The sequence below is a fragment of the Ahaetulla prasina genome, chromosome 1 (genome assembly GCF_028640845.1).
Source record: "Ahaetulla prasina isolate Xishuangbanna chromosome 1, ASM2864084v1, whole genome shotgun sequence".
NCBI lineage: Eukaryota > Metazoa > Chordata > Lepidosauria > Squamata > Colubridae > Ahaetulla > Ahaetulla prasina.
In genome coordinates this window covers 185,882,673-185,897,312 of record NC_080539.1, presented here as the reverse complement: position 1 = coordinate 185,897,312, position 14,640 = coordinate 185,882,673, and positions in this window count along the sequence as shown.

The window sequence follows — 14,640 nt, the reverse complement described above, 5'->3', positions numbered from 1 at the left end:
TTATATCTTCTTCCATCAATTCCTTATATGTTTGATCAATTTTCACCACATACTTTTCTAAATAGCTTTGCAATTTTCCCCGATTAATTGGTTTCTTTGAATATAGATTCTGAAAAAAATTTCTAACCACTTCACATTTCTCTAATTTTTTATAACATCTTATACCTCTATCATCTATCAAAACTCCAATTTCTCTCTTCTCTCTTTTATCTTTCGCCATCTTTGCCAGTAATTTAGAATTTCTATTACTAAATTCAAAAAAATTCCTATTTAAAAATCTCAAATTTCTTTTTACTAACTCTGTATCTTCTTCTATCATTTTATTTCTTAACATATTAAGCTCCTGAAGAATTTTTTTCTTTAGTAAGCAAAAATTGATTTTCCAATTCTTTAATCTGATTTTTATCTCTTTCCATTTTAATTTTATAATTTTTATATTTCCTACTTGATAATTTAATATTCTCCCCTCTAAACACCGATTTCATCGCATCCCAAACAATTTCAAATTTTACCTTTTTTAAGTATTTTAAGTATCCATTTTTTATCCTTTTCATTTTTATACAATTTCTCGTCATATCTCCAATAGCTTCTTTTTTTCTCAAAATTAAAATCTAAATCCACCATAACTTCTGCATGATCAGAATCTTTAAAAATTCCCACATCTACCTTATCCACATTATTCAACAAATCTTTAGAAAGAAAAATATAATCAATTCTAGAATATGTATTATATATCTTAGAGAAAAAAGTGTATACTCTCTCAATTCCTTTAATCTCTCTCCACACATCGACCACGCCGTTTCGAAGCATCCACGTATTTAAAATCCCCATTTTATTTGCTCCTCCACAGCGGGTGGGATTAGTACTGTCTATTTTATCTCTGATTAAATTAAAATCCCCAGCCACAATTACTTTCCCTACACTTTCATTCTCCAAAATTTTTGTTATTTTTTCAAGAAATTCTCTTTGTTTTTCATTCGGTAAATATAAATTAACAAGTGTCACTTTTTCCTCATTAAGATTTCCAACAATTATTACATATCTTCCATCTTCATCCAAAATTACCTTATGTTTTTCAAAGTACACCCTATCTGATATCAGTGTTGCAACTCCTCTAGCTTTTGAAGTTCCAAATGCTTTTTCATATATTTGCATACCTTTTATATACATTCTATTTGAATCTTCAGATTTCTGATGGGTTTCTTGTAAAAATAAAATGTCTGGTAAATCCCTTTTAATCTTAAATTCCAATCTTCTTCTTTTAATCTGATTCCCTGTACCCTTCACATTCCATGACATTATTTTTATAACTCCCATTTAAAATATAAATTTTTTAATCCTATCCCCGCATCTTCCTTTCTGTGCCCACCACCCGACATTAAACTACCATATAACCTATATTTAACATATAAACAACAATAAGAAAACAGAAAAAAAACAAAAAACAAGACAAACAATAAAGTACAAACAATCTTCTTCCCCCACATCCTCATCGGTTTCGCCTCTATAAAGAGAATGGGGGAGAGGGGACGTGCCAATGCCCGGGCCACTTCTTTCGGGCTATCTATTTAAATTCATCACTCAAAAAAAAAGATAGCGATGATTCTCTCCCGCATTCAGCTTCGTATTTTCCAAGACTCTTATCTGCTTCTTCTCCTGCTGTATCCTCACGACTCTTCTTTTCCTCTTTAACCCTTTAGAGTCTTGCCCTCCAATAGCCCCTTTTTCTTCTTCTGGGGTTGATGTTTCCGCGTATGTTCCACCCATCTTAAGCATTTGATCTTTTATCTCCATTAAATCCTCCATCTCAATCAGTCCAAGCTCCCGTAAATATAATAATGCATCTATATCTGGGGTGATTGTACGCATCCTTCCTTTATAAAAAAATTTCAATTGTTGTGGTGGCCTCCAATTGTATTTAATTCCATTATCTCTCAAAACTTTTGTGATTGGTTTTAAAAAAAATCTCCATGCCCTTTCTTCTCTTGATATATCCGGGAAGACTTGAATAGTCTTCCCTTCAAACTTCAAAGCATCTCCCAACTCTCTCACCTTGGCCATAACTTCCAACTTATCACCAAGATTTGCGAACCTGACAAGCACATTCCTGTTAGAACCATTTTGCCTTCTATATCCAATTCTAAAAACACTTGCCAGGTCTGCTATTGTGAACGTAAGTTGCGTATCCAAATCATTAATCCATTTCAGAACCCGCTGTTTCAATTTATCCTCCTTTTCTTCCGAGATTCCTCTGATAACCAAATTATATTTCCTCATCTCTTCTTCCAAAAGACAAATTCTCTTATCTTGCTGCTCATTTTTATAAAATATTTTGCCAATTTGCCGATCTACTTTTGCCTCATGTACATGCATCTGCTCCATTTCATCTTTAATCATTATCATTTCCTCTTTTTGTTTTGCAAAGTTTTCATTCATCTCTTGCTTCAAATTTTGCATTTCGGATGTCAGTTTCAATGTCATATTATCTATACGCTCTGATAGTCCTGCTATTTTTTCCCCAATTTTATTTAAAGCTGCAGCAAGTTGCTGCGTTTCTGAAAGTTGTTAAGTCATTTTGAAAAAAACCAAAAAATTTCCCAAACTAGGATTCCAAACCAATTTTACAGAGGGTCTTAGTGAAGATCAAAGGACGGCAGTCTTTTAATTGAAGCGAAGCGGCTTATTTGCACTGTTATCTCTCAAGTTCAAGGATACTCCACAAAGAAACACAGAACCTCACAGCTAACATTAATCAGCGCCATTTTTCCTCCACGTTAGCAAAGCAGAAAGGAAGACAAAGCAACTTAAACTTCGAAACAGAATCCTTTTTTTTCTGTAATATAAACAAGCTATTAATTTGCTCTCAAGAGAAAAAAAAAATAAAGAAAAAATTATCCACCCAGTAAAATCCTCTTGCTGCCAAACAATCCAACAAAAGGTCAGTTTCTCTTCTCTTCAATTAAATTCTTCTCATTATCAGATTCAGTCCTTAATATTCACTCCTTAGCCTCAGCAATAGAAAAAACTTTTTTTTTAACACAGAACACGATAGTTAATTTTAGACAAACAAAACACAGCAATTTATTCCAACTTATCGTGTCTGCCGGCCGGCTCGGTCATCCCACGCTGTAGAAACTCCTTAATTCAAGCCGTTTCAGATGACCTACCAGTTTTAAATTCAATCTGCTGGGCTGTTAACACTTTCACTTCATGATTTATTAACTTTCATCCATAACAGTGCATTCCAAACGGCATAAATTCTCATAAATCTTCATTAATAAGCCCTGTGAAGTGAAGGAAAGGTCCTTACCCCACCACGGTCATGGCCACGCCCCTACATCCTAATTATTTAAAGGCAATCTGATATCTCTTAATCTGATATCTGTTTTGTAAATAATCAATCCATTTTTTCCATTCAATTAAATATCTTTCCTGTGTATTGTCCTTCAGAAAGGCTGAGGTTTTGGCCATCTCAGCCAAGTTAGTAACTTTCAATACCCATTCTTCTTCAAAATCAGTTTAATCTCAGTCACTGTACAATCCGTTATAATTCCCAAAAGGAAAAATTGCAGCAAGAACTTTATCTTCTTCTTCAAGACATTTTGAATAATCCACAAAATTCTTATCCAAAAGGCCTTAATTTTCTTGCAAGTCCACCAAATATGAAAATATGTAGCGTCATCACAGTCACATCTCCAACATTTCGCTTGGATATTAGGATACATACGTGATAATTTTTTGGGATCTAAGTGCCATCTATAAAATATCTTATAAAAATTTTCCCTTAGATTCTGTGCTTGTGTAAACTTAACATTTCTAACCCAGATTTTCTCCCATGTTACCAACATTATTGGTTCCTGAATATTCTGTGCCCATTTTATCATATAGTCCTTTACCAAATCCTTTTCCGAATCTATTTCAAGCAACACATTGTACAATCTCTTTATATGCTCTTGGGTCTGATTTCTAATTTGCTTTATTAAATTTTCCTCCCTTTACATTATACCAATTTTTTGATCTTCTTTCCATCTAGCACTTAGTTGCCCATATTGAAACCAAGTATAATTCCTCCCTTCTTCATTTAATACCTGTAATGATTTTAATTGCAAGCTACCTCTTTCAGCATACAAAAGTTCTTTATAAGTAATCATTTCCTGTTTCTGTTCTATATTTATATTCTCTATTGCATGTCTGGGGTTCACCCATATAGGAATCTTATAGTCTAGTTTATAGGAATATTTTTTCCAGACCTGCAACAGAGCACTTCTCAACACATGACCCTTAAAAGCCCTATCCACTTTTTTTTCATAAAATAAATACGCATGCCAGCCATATAGTAAGTCATAACCTTCTATATTCAAAATTCTTTCCTCCGTTAAATTAAACCAGTCACTTATTACTGAAAGGGCTACTGCTTCATAATATAGTTTAAAATTAGGCATTTTTAGGCCTCCTCTTTCCTGTGAGTCCTGAATTATTTTCATTTTAACCCTCGCCTTTTTACCTTGCCATATAAATTTATTAATCCCAATCTGCCAATCCTCCAAATTTTTATCTTTCTTAATTATTGGTATCATCTGGAACAGAAACTAAAATCTAGGTAACATTCATTTTGATAGCATCTATCCTCCCCAATAGCGATAGTTGCAGTTTTTTCCAGACACTCATGTCATTCTGAACTTTTTGCCATAGCAAGTCATAATTATTCTTATAAAGTTTCTTGTTCGATGAGCTAATATAAACTCCTAAGTATTTAACCTTTTTTACCACCTCAAATCCTGTTATTTCCTCTAATTTTTGTTTCTGTTGTTTAGACATATTTTTGATTATCACTTTTGTTTTATTCTGATTTATTTTAAATCCTGATATCTTTCCATATTTATCAATTTTTTCCAACAAAGATCTACTTGAATTTATAGGATTTGTTAAAGTAACCACTAAGTCATCTGCAAAAGCTCTAAATTTGTACTCATATTGTCTAATTTTAATTCCCTCTATATTCGTTAACTCTTGTATTTTATCCAGTAATGGTTCCAGAGTTAAAACAAACAATAGTGGTGATAAAGGACATCCTGTCTCGTTCCTTTCACAATCTTAATAACTTCTGTCAAACTACCATTTATTATAATCTGAGCTGTTTGCTCTCCATAAATCGCTTTAATTATTCTAACAAAGCAATCTCCAAATTGCATTTTCTCTATTAATTTAAATAAAAAAATCCCAATGCAATCGATCAAAGGCCTTCTCCACATCCAAAAAAATAAGTCCTGCCAAAGTATTCTTCTTTTCCAAATATTCCAATATATTAATAATCTGTCTAACATTATTCCCCATTTGCCTCCCTTTTATAAAACCATATTGATCAGTATGAATTCTTTGTTGTAAAACTAACATTAATCTATTTGCTATTATTTTAACAAAAATCTTATAATCATTATTTAAAAGTGAGATCAGCCTATAATTCCTGGGTTTAGAGCAATCTTGTTCCTCTTTTGGTATCAATTTATATGACCAAAATAAAGAACAAAACTGAAAAATTCAGTTTTGTTCTTTATTTTGGTCATATAAATTTTACTAAATGAATGGTGCCACTAAATAGTCTTCCAAATTCATGTGAAAAATATGGAAATTTAATTGTCTTTTTAAAATAAATGTACATATTTATTTATTTTATGTTTGAGCTTATATAATTTTAATTAGAATATGTGTTTTTGTAAAGTTTTACTTGCTTTTGCTCTTGATTTTTCATTTGTAAAGGAATGTTATATAGAATTATTTTTTCCTTATGAACCTTTTTCAGATTAGAATATCTTTATTATTATTTTGAATGTATACTAATCGGCATACATTAAAATAAAATTTCATTGCATACAGCTCTCAAAGAGTCTTCACTTCCAATATACACTACATAAACATGACAAAATAAATAAATACATACATACATACAAAATTATGCACATACCATGCCTTTGATACCATCGACCATGGTATCTTGCTGCACCGGTTGGAGAGCTTGGGAGTGGGAGGCACCATTTATCGGTGGTTCTCCTCCTATCTCTCTGACCGGTCGCAGACGGTGTTGACAGGGGGGCAGAGGTCGACGGCGAGGCGCCTTACTTGTGGGGTGCCTCAGGGGTTGATTCTCTCGCCCCTCCTGTTCAACATCTATATGAAGCCGCTGGGTGAGGTCATTAGTGGTTTCGGGGTGAGTTACCATCTGTACGCTGACGATACGCAGCTGTACTTCTCCACCCCGGACCACCCCAACGAAGCTGTCGAAGTGCTATCCCGGTGTCTGGAAGCTGTACGGGTCTGGATGGGGAGAAACAGACTCAAGCTCAATCCCTCCAAGACGGAGTGGCTGTGGATGCCGGCACCCTGGTACAGTCAGCTGCAGGCTGACTGTTGGGGGCGAGTTATTGGCCCCAATGGAAAGGGTGCGCAACTTGGGCGTCCTCTTGGATGGGCGGCTGTCATTTGACGATCACTTGGCGGCCGTCTCCAAGAGGGCTTTTTACCAAGTACGCTTGGTTCGCCAGTTGCACCCCTTCCTTGACCGGGATGCCTTATGCACGGTCACTCATGCTCTTGTCACTTCCCGTTTGGATTATTGCAATGCTCTCTACATGGGGCTGCCCTTGAAGTGCACCCGGAGGCTGCAGCTAGTCCAGAATGCAACTGCACGGGTAATAGTGGGAGCAACCCGTTGCTCCCATGTAACACCAATCCTGCGCAGTTTGCACTGGCTTCCTGTGGTCTTTCGGGTGCGCTTTAAGATTTTGGTTACCACCTTTAAAGCGCTTCATGGCTTAGAGCCCGGGTACTTACGGGACCGCCTGCTGTTACCCTATGCTTCCCACCGACCCGTACGCTCTCACAGAGAGGGCCTTCTCAGGGTGCCGTCCGCCAGACAATGTCGGCTGGTGGCCCCCAGGGGCAGGGCCTTCTCTGTGGGAGCTCCTACACTTTGGAATGAACTTCCCCCTGGTTTACGTCAAGTGCCTGATCTTCTGACTTTTCGCCGTGAGCTGAAAACACATCTATTTATTCAAGCGGGACTGGCCTAATTAAATTTTAATCTGGGGTTATTTATATTTTTAGGGTTTTTAAAACTATTTTAAATGTTTTAAATTTTTTAAATTTTTGGCCATTTTGTAATATGTTTGTTTTAGTCTTGTTTTAATTTATATATTGCGCTTTTTATTTGGCTGTACACCGCCCTGAGTCCTTCGGGAGAAGGGCGGTATAAAAATCGAATAAATAAATAAATAAATATAATAAAAATACCCACATATATGATACAGAGAAACAACAGCCTAGTTCAGATATATATATGTACATGGCAAGAAAAACGAATCTTGCCAGTTTACAAGATGGATGGCATAAGGGAACAAAGTTGTTACAGAATCTGGTGGTCCTGCTAGACTGCCCCCATTTCAGATTTGTCCTTTATTTATTTATTTATTTTGAAGAAATATTGCCTATTGGCACAATACCTACCTATTTTGTTTGTAACATGTTAAGTGTCAACTTATAGCATCTTTTTTTTAAAGGAAGAAGTTGGGAATAAAGCTGACAAGAGAATCAAAGTTCATTCCACTACTACCAGATGGATTCACAATTAGCTCATCAGCCACACACAATGGAAATACATCTACATGAAGGGAAGCATATAGTGGAGTACCTCAAGGTTTGGTCTTGAGCTGAGTGCTCTTTACCTCTTCGTAAATGATCTAGATGCGGGGATTCAAAGGTGCTCATCAAATTTGTAGATATCACTAAACTAGGGAGAGTTGCTAATACTTTGAAAGATAGATTCAGAAGGATCTTGATAGATTTGAGCATTGGGCACTAGCCAACAAGACGTAGTTCAGTGGTGAGAAAAGTAAGTTCCTTCACTTAAGCAGGAAAAACCAAATGTACATGTATCGAATAGGCAGCACCTGGCTCAACAGTAGATCCTCTGAAAGGGATCTTGCTGTCCTGGTGGACTACTACTTAAGTGTGAGACAGCAGTGTGCTACAGCAGCCAAAAAAGCCAATGTAGTCCTAGGCTGCATCAACAAAGGGACAGCAGCAAGATCACAAGAAGTGATAGTATTGCTTAATACTGCACTGGTGAGACTACACATGGAATACTATGTGCAATTCTGGTCGCCACAATAGAAAAAAAGTTGCTGAGAACGGGAAAGAAACGCTGGAAGAGCACATTAAATTAGTGTGGCAAGTACTGAAAAAACTCCTGGCCGCAAAGCTCTATGCAAAATTCTCCAAGTGTGAGTTCCATAAGATCTCCCTGGCCCCTACCTGGGCTACCAAGTGTCAACTGAAGGAGTTGGGATGGACCCAGCGAAAGTGAAAGCAGTGCTAGATTGGCCTGATCACATAAACCTAGAAGCCCTAAAGACCCCTCGGAAACTCCCCAAAGCAAGTCCACTGGGCACAATATTTCCGGCAGTTTAACTTCGAACTAAAGTACATCCCGGGGCAGGGGAGTAATCTGCAAGCTGACACATTATCAAGAAAGCCACATTTCAATAATCGGAAGGAGGAAGTCATCCATGCCATCATCCCCCCCCTCACAACAATCAGTGCAAGTCACCATCACAGGACAAGCCAAATGCCAGACCGATCCCATGCGGGAGAAACTGACAGCTGTGCTCAAAGCTGTGCTCCCAGCTGACCAATGGTTTAAAGAAAACAAAGACATTTTAACCATGAGAAAGGAGCTAGCTTGGAAGGAGTCCAAACTGTATGTCCCCAGCAGCTTGAGGCTACAAGTTTTACAGTGGAGCCACGACTCATGACTGGCCAGCCATTTTGGCTTCCTAAAAACCCTTCACCTGGCCCAAAGGCAGTTCTGGTGGCCGAAGATGAAAGCCCATGTGGGGGACTATGTAAAAAGCTGTGCCACCCATGCTGCCATGAAGATGAGATCTGGGAAACGTCCCGGACTCCTCCAACAAGTAGCTGACCCCAGCTGACCCTGGGAGGAGATCACCATGGACTTGATAGTCGAACTCCCAGAGAGTGGAGGAAATACAGTCATTTGGATGGTATTTGACTTGTTTTCCAAACAAGCCCACTTCACTGCTTGCTCAGGATTACCTTCAGCCAAAAAGCTGGCTAAAATGTTCATCAAGTAGATTTATCAGCTGCATGGAGTGCCCTACCGGGTGATCTCAGATCGAGGCATCCAGTTCACCGCCAGATTCTGGAGGGAGTTCCTGGAATCTGTTGAATTGACCCAGGAGCTTAGCTCAGCTTTTCATCCAAGTACAAAAGGAGCCGCGAGACGAGCGAACACAATGGTGGAACAATATATAAGATGTTATGTGGATTATCAGCAGGAAAACTAGGCAGACCTGCCTTTTGCAAAAGTAGTTTACAACAATACAATGCATAGCAGCACTGGAATGACCCCCTTTCAAGTCACCAGCGGCATAGACTATGTCCCCATGCCTGAGCTGCCGAGAGAACCATCATCCTCTATGACTCTAGCTAAGTGGATGTAGTTGTTAAAGAAAGGCTGGGAAAATGCCAAAAAAGCACTGGTGGAAGCCACTGAAGCATATAAAACACAAGCTGACAAACACCGATTTCTCCAACCCCCCTTCCGGGTGAAAGACTGAGTTTACCTATCAATCAAATACATTAAGTTGAAATTACCCAGTAAGAAGCTGGAATCTAAATTTTTAGGGCCTTTCCTGATAGTGAAAGTAATTAACCCAGTGACAGTTCATCTTAACCTCCCATGCATATTAAGGAAAGTGCATCCAGTCTTTCACTGAAGCTTGCTAACGCCTGTAATCAGTTCAAGATTGAGGCCACAGACCCGAAAGGCACCCAAGCCCATAGTGGTGCAAGGGGAGACCTATTATGAGGTTAAGAGAAATTTAGACTCTAGATTACATAGGGGCTGATTGCAATATTTACCTCATTGGAAAGGATATTCTTTGTCTGAAGCTACCTGGGTTAAGAGCTGGCATGTAGAGGCTTCCGGTGGCGCCACCTTCTTCGCTGAGTGTCTAATTAAGGCGCTCCGCACTGAACATCGTAAAAGCCAGCGAAACAGTGAAAAGCAACTGCTCGCAGGCTTCAATTTTCCTCCCTGGAAGTAAGGGAGGGAATAGAACAGCGGGGGAGTGGTAGATCTCCCCAGGGGCTTTGTTTTTCTAAGCAGAGCCCTGGAGGGTTGAGTCCCATAAATAACCCTGCCAAGCTCCGATCTTCAGAGCGCTCCTGCAAAAGCAGGAAAAGAAGAAAGTGTCCATCTCTGCTTAATTGTTTCTTCCTTGTGGATTTCTATATGCAGACGGAACAAGCACGAGTGAAAAACTACTGGATTGCAAGTATTTTTTATTTCCTGACTTCTACCTTTTAAAAAGAGAAACTTTTTTTCCTTGTTTTAACTGACTGTTTAAGATGGCGTCTGAAAGGAAGTGAAAGTAAAGAAATGGAACTGTAAACAGGTTGAGTAATTAAGAAGCTAAGAAATGTTACTTGTGGATTGTAACAAATGAGCTCTCCTATACTTAAAGGGGAAAAGAGAAGTTTCTAGACCTAAATTTTGTGACTTTTAAAAATTGAAATGGCTACTAAACCACCTAAGACTGGTGGCAGAAGGGGATCTGAAGTAGCTTTGGAAGATTTGATTAAAGAGCAAGGGAAAGTGTTTGAAGAGAGGTTTAAGGAGGTGATAGACAATAATGAGAAAATAAGAAGAAATAAAAGAGAATAATAAAAAAATAAGAGAAGATATTTTGATGGCTTTTCAAGGTTTGGCAAAAAGACTGGAGGGGGTGGAGGAGGAGGTGCAAGAAATTGCTCAATCAAATCAGCAATTAGAAAATAGAATGGGGGGATGCAAATCAAATTGGACAAAAATGAAGATCAAGTGGTGGTGATGCAGTATAGAATGATGGAAGGAGCTCTGAGAATTAGGGGTCTGCAGGAAGAAAAAGGGGAAGATCTAAAAATTTTTTTATCAGAAGCTCTGGCTGAACTTATTGAACTTGATCCACAAGAGGTTGCTTATCAAATTGACAAAATTTATCGAGTTAATTCCTGGATTGCTAGGCAGAAGAAACTTCCTAGAGACATCCTGGACTTAAGAACTCATATTTATTGGACCGAACTAAGACCTTGGTCCGGATATTGACAAGGAGATATCATGACTGTCCATCGACCGTATTATTGTACGTCCGTCCTTAACTGAGAACTAATTTTATATTATCATTTTAGCCAATTTCGAGATGGAGCCAGTGTTTCGCCGATTTTTATTATGCGATATTCCTCAATTGAACTCTTGCACCTGCGAGGTGCCCCCGCCTTGCAGGAATGGCCTCCTACATTACCGAGGGCCGGCCTCAATGACGGGTCTTGGGATCCACAGAGGTGGCATGCGCGTAGAAAGAACCTGTGGGGATTTTTAAGGGGGGGGAGGGTAAGGGCGGGTGCTGGGGGTAGCCCGCCGAGGGAGGGGCCAGTCACTGCGCATGCTTGCGGCGGGGTTTTAATAGGTCCGAAGGTTTTGGGGGAGGGTGATGTTCCTGACGATGAGGGTGGTTCCATCTGTGTGGTTAGTGGGAGAGGCAGATATGGCGGAAGTGAGGGGCCATATTGATCTTTGGGGGTGCGTGCTCGCTGTTTAAAAGCGATCAAACGCCCCAACCCCTCAGACTTTTCCCGTTCCCCTGGCGGCCAGGATCCTCAGAGCTTGGGCCTCCGGTTGATGCTGTGCAATGCACGGTCCGTGGTCAATAAAACTCCCCTGCTTTGCGATCTTATGCAGGAGGGATCCGCGGACCTTATGGGCATTACGGAGACCTGGTTGGGCACGGAAGGGGGAACTCCCCTTGTCGAAATGTGCCCACCGGGTTTCCGAGCATTCCATCAACCGAGGGCCCAAGGTAGGGGTGGGGGGGTGGCGGTTGTGATTAAGGAAAGTCTGGAACCGAGGGAGACCACTGTGCCTCAGATAGCCGGTTGTGAATCCCTCTTTGTGAAATGGGGTCATAGGGTGCAGGTGGGCTTGCTAATCACCTACCTGGCTCCTTGCTACGTGACTACAGCCCTGCCCGAGCTTCTGGAGGTGCTTGCCGGGGTGGTGGTGGAGACCCACAGGCTTATAGTCATGGGGGACTTTAACTTACCATCAACCGGCTTGTCATCAACGGCAGCTCGGGAGTTCATGGCCTCCATGACGGCCCTGGACCTGACACAAATAGTTGATGGCCCTACTCACATGGGGGGAGGCACACTGGATCTGATTTTTATCTCTGGACAGTGGTTAAATGATCTGGATTTAGGAGATTTAATTACCGAGCCGTTGTCATGGTCAGATCATTTTCTCCTTCGTCTAGACTTTCAGACCGCTGCTCGACACCACAGGGAGACGGGACCAACACGCTGGTTCCGTCCCAGGCGCCTGATGGACCCGGAGAGGTTCCTGATGGAGCTTGGGCCATTTTCTGAGGATCTGGCCCACGGCACGGCTGAGGAATTAGTTGCGGCCTGGGAACGGGCCGCGACTGGCGCTTTGGACCGTGTCGTGCCTTTGCGGCCTCTGACAGGGCGCAGATCTCAACCAGCCCCCTGGTTCTCCGAGGGGCTGAGGGAGATAAAATGCCGGAGAAGATGCCTAGAGAGTGCCTGGAGATCCAGCCGTTCCGAGGCTGACCGGACACTAGTTAGGTCCTATAGTAGGACTTACCTAGTGGCACTGAGGGAAGCGAAGCGTTCCTACGTTTCCTCCCTCATTGCATTGGCAGATAACCGTCCGGCAGCCCTGTTTCGGGTGACCCGCTCCCTCCTTCATCAGGAGGTGCGAGATGACCCCTTACAGGGCCGTGCTGAGGAGTTTAGTGGTTATCTATACGATAAAATCATTCAGCTTAGGGACGGAATGGATCAACAGTGCGTAGATCCGGGTGAGGGGCTAGAGACACGTCTTGTTGAGATTATTTGGGATGGATTTGACCCTGTGACTCTCGAGGACATGGACAGGTTGTTGGGGTGGTTGAATGCCACCACATGTTTATTGGACCCGTGCCCGTCCTGGTTGGTGCTGGCCACACAGGAGGTGTCACGAGGCTGGCTCCAGGGGATTATAAATGCTTCTTTGATGGAGGGTATTTTCCCCGCCACCTTGAAAGAGGCGGTGGTGAGGCCCCTCCTCAAGAAACCCTCCCTGGACCCGGCTGTTTTAGGAAATTATCGTCCTGTCTCCAACCTCCGCTTTGTGGCGAAGGTTGTTGAGAGTGTGGTGGCACGTCAATTACCCCAATACCTGGAGGAATCTGTCTATCTAGACCCGTTCCAGTCTGGCTTCCGACCCGAGTACAGTACGGAGACGGCTTTGGTCGCGTTGGTTGATGATCTCTGGAGGGCCAGGGACAGGGGTTGTTCCTCTGCCCTGGTCCTATTAGATCTCTCAGCGGCTTTTGATACCATTGACCATGGTATCCTGCTGCACCGGTTAGGGAGCTTGGGAGTGGGAGGCACCGTTTATCGGTGGTTCTCTTCCTATCTCTATGACCGGTCGCAGATGGTGTTGGCAGGAGGGCAGAGATCGACTGCGAGGCCCCTCACATGTGGGGTGCCGCAGGGGTCGATTCTCTCGCCTCTCCTGTTCAACATCTATATGAAGCCGCTGGGTGAGATCATCAATGGCTTTGGGGTGAGGTACCAACTGTACGCTGACGACACGCAGCTGTACTTTTCCACCCCAGGCCATCCCAACGAAGCCATCGAAGTGCTGTCCCGGTGTTTGGAAGCTGTACGGGTCTGGATGGGGAGAAACAGGCTCAAACTCAATCCCTCCAAGACGGAGTGGCTGTGGATGCCGGCACCCTGGTACAGTCAGCTGCAACCGCGGCTGACTGTTGGGGGCGAATCATTGGCCCCAGTGGAAAGGGTGTGCAACTTGGGCGTCCTCCTGGATGGACGGTTGTCTTTCGAAGATCATTTGACGACCGTCGCCAGGAGGGCTTTTTACCAGGTTCACCTAGTTTGCCAGTTGCACCCCTTCCTCGACCGGGATGCCTTATGCACGTCACTCATGCTCTGGTTACCTCTCGCTTGGACTACTGTAACGCTGTCTACATGGGGCTCCCCTTGAAGAGTACCCGGAGGCTCCAGTTGGTTCAGAACACAGCTGCGCGGGTGATAGTGGGACCCACACATTGCTCCCACGTAACACCTCTCCTGCGCAGTCTGCACTGGCTACCTGTGGTCTTTCGGGTACACTTCAAGGTGTTGGTTTAGGACCAGGGTACTTACGGGACCGCCTGCTGTTACCGAATGCCTCCCACCGACCTGTACGCTCGCACAGAGAGGGACTCCTTAGGGTGCCGTCCGCCAAGCAATGTCGGCTGGCGGCCCCCAGGGGGAGGGCCTTCTCTTGGGGGCTCCCATCCTTTGGAACGAACTTCCCCCTGGACTTGATTGCGGACCTTGGACATTCCGAGAGCTGAAGACCTATTTGTTTGTTCGCGCAGGACTGGCATAGGATTTTAAATAGGATTTTAATTAGTTTTAATGTTTTAACATTTTAAAATTTGGGGTTTTATTCTAAATGTTTTAATTTGGCCATTTGTATAATAAGTTTTTTAAATTATGGTTTTATGTATATCCTGT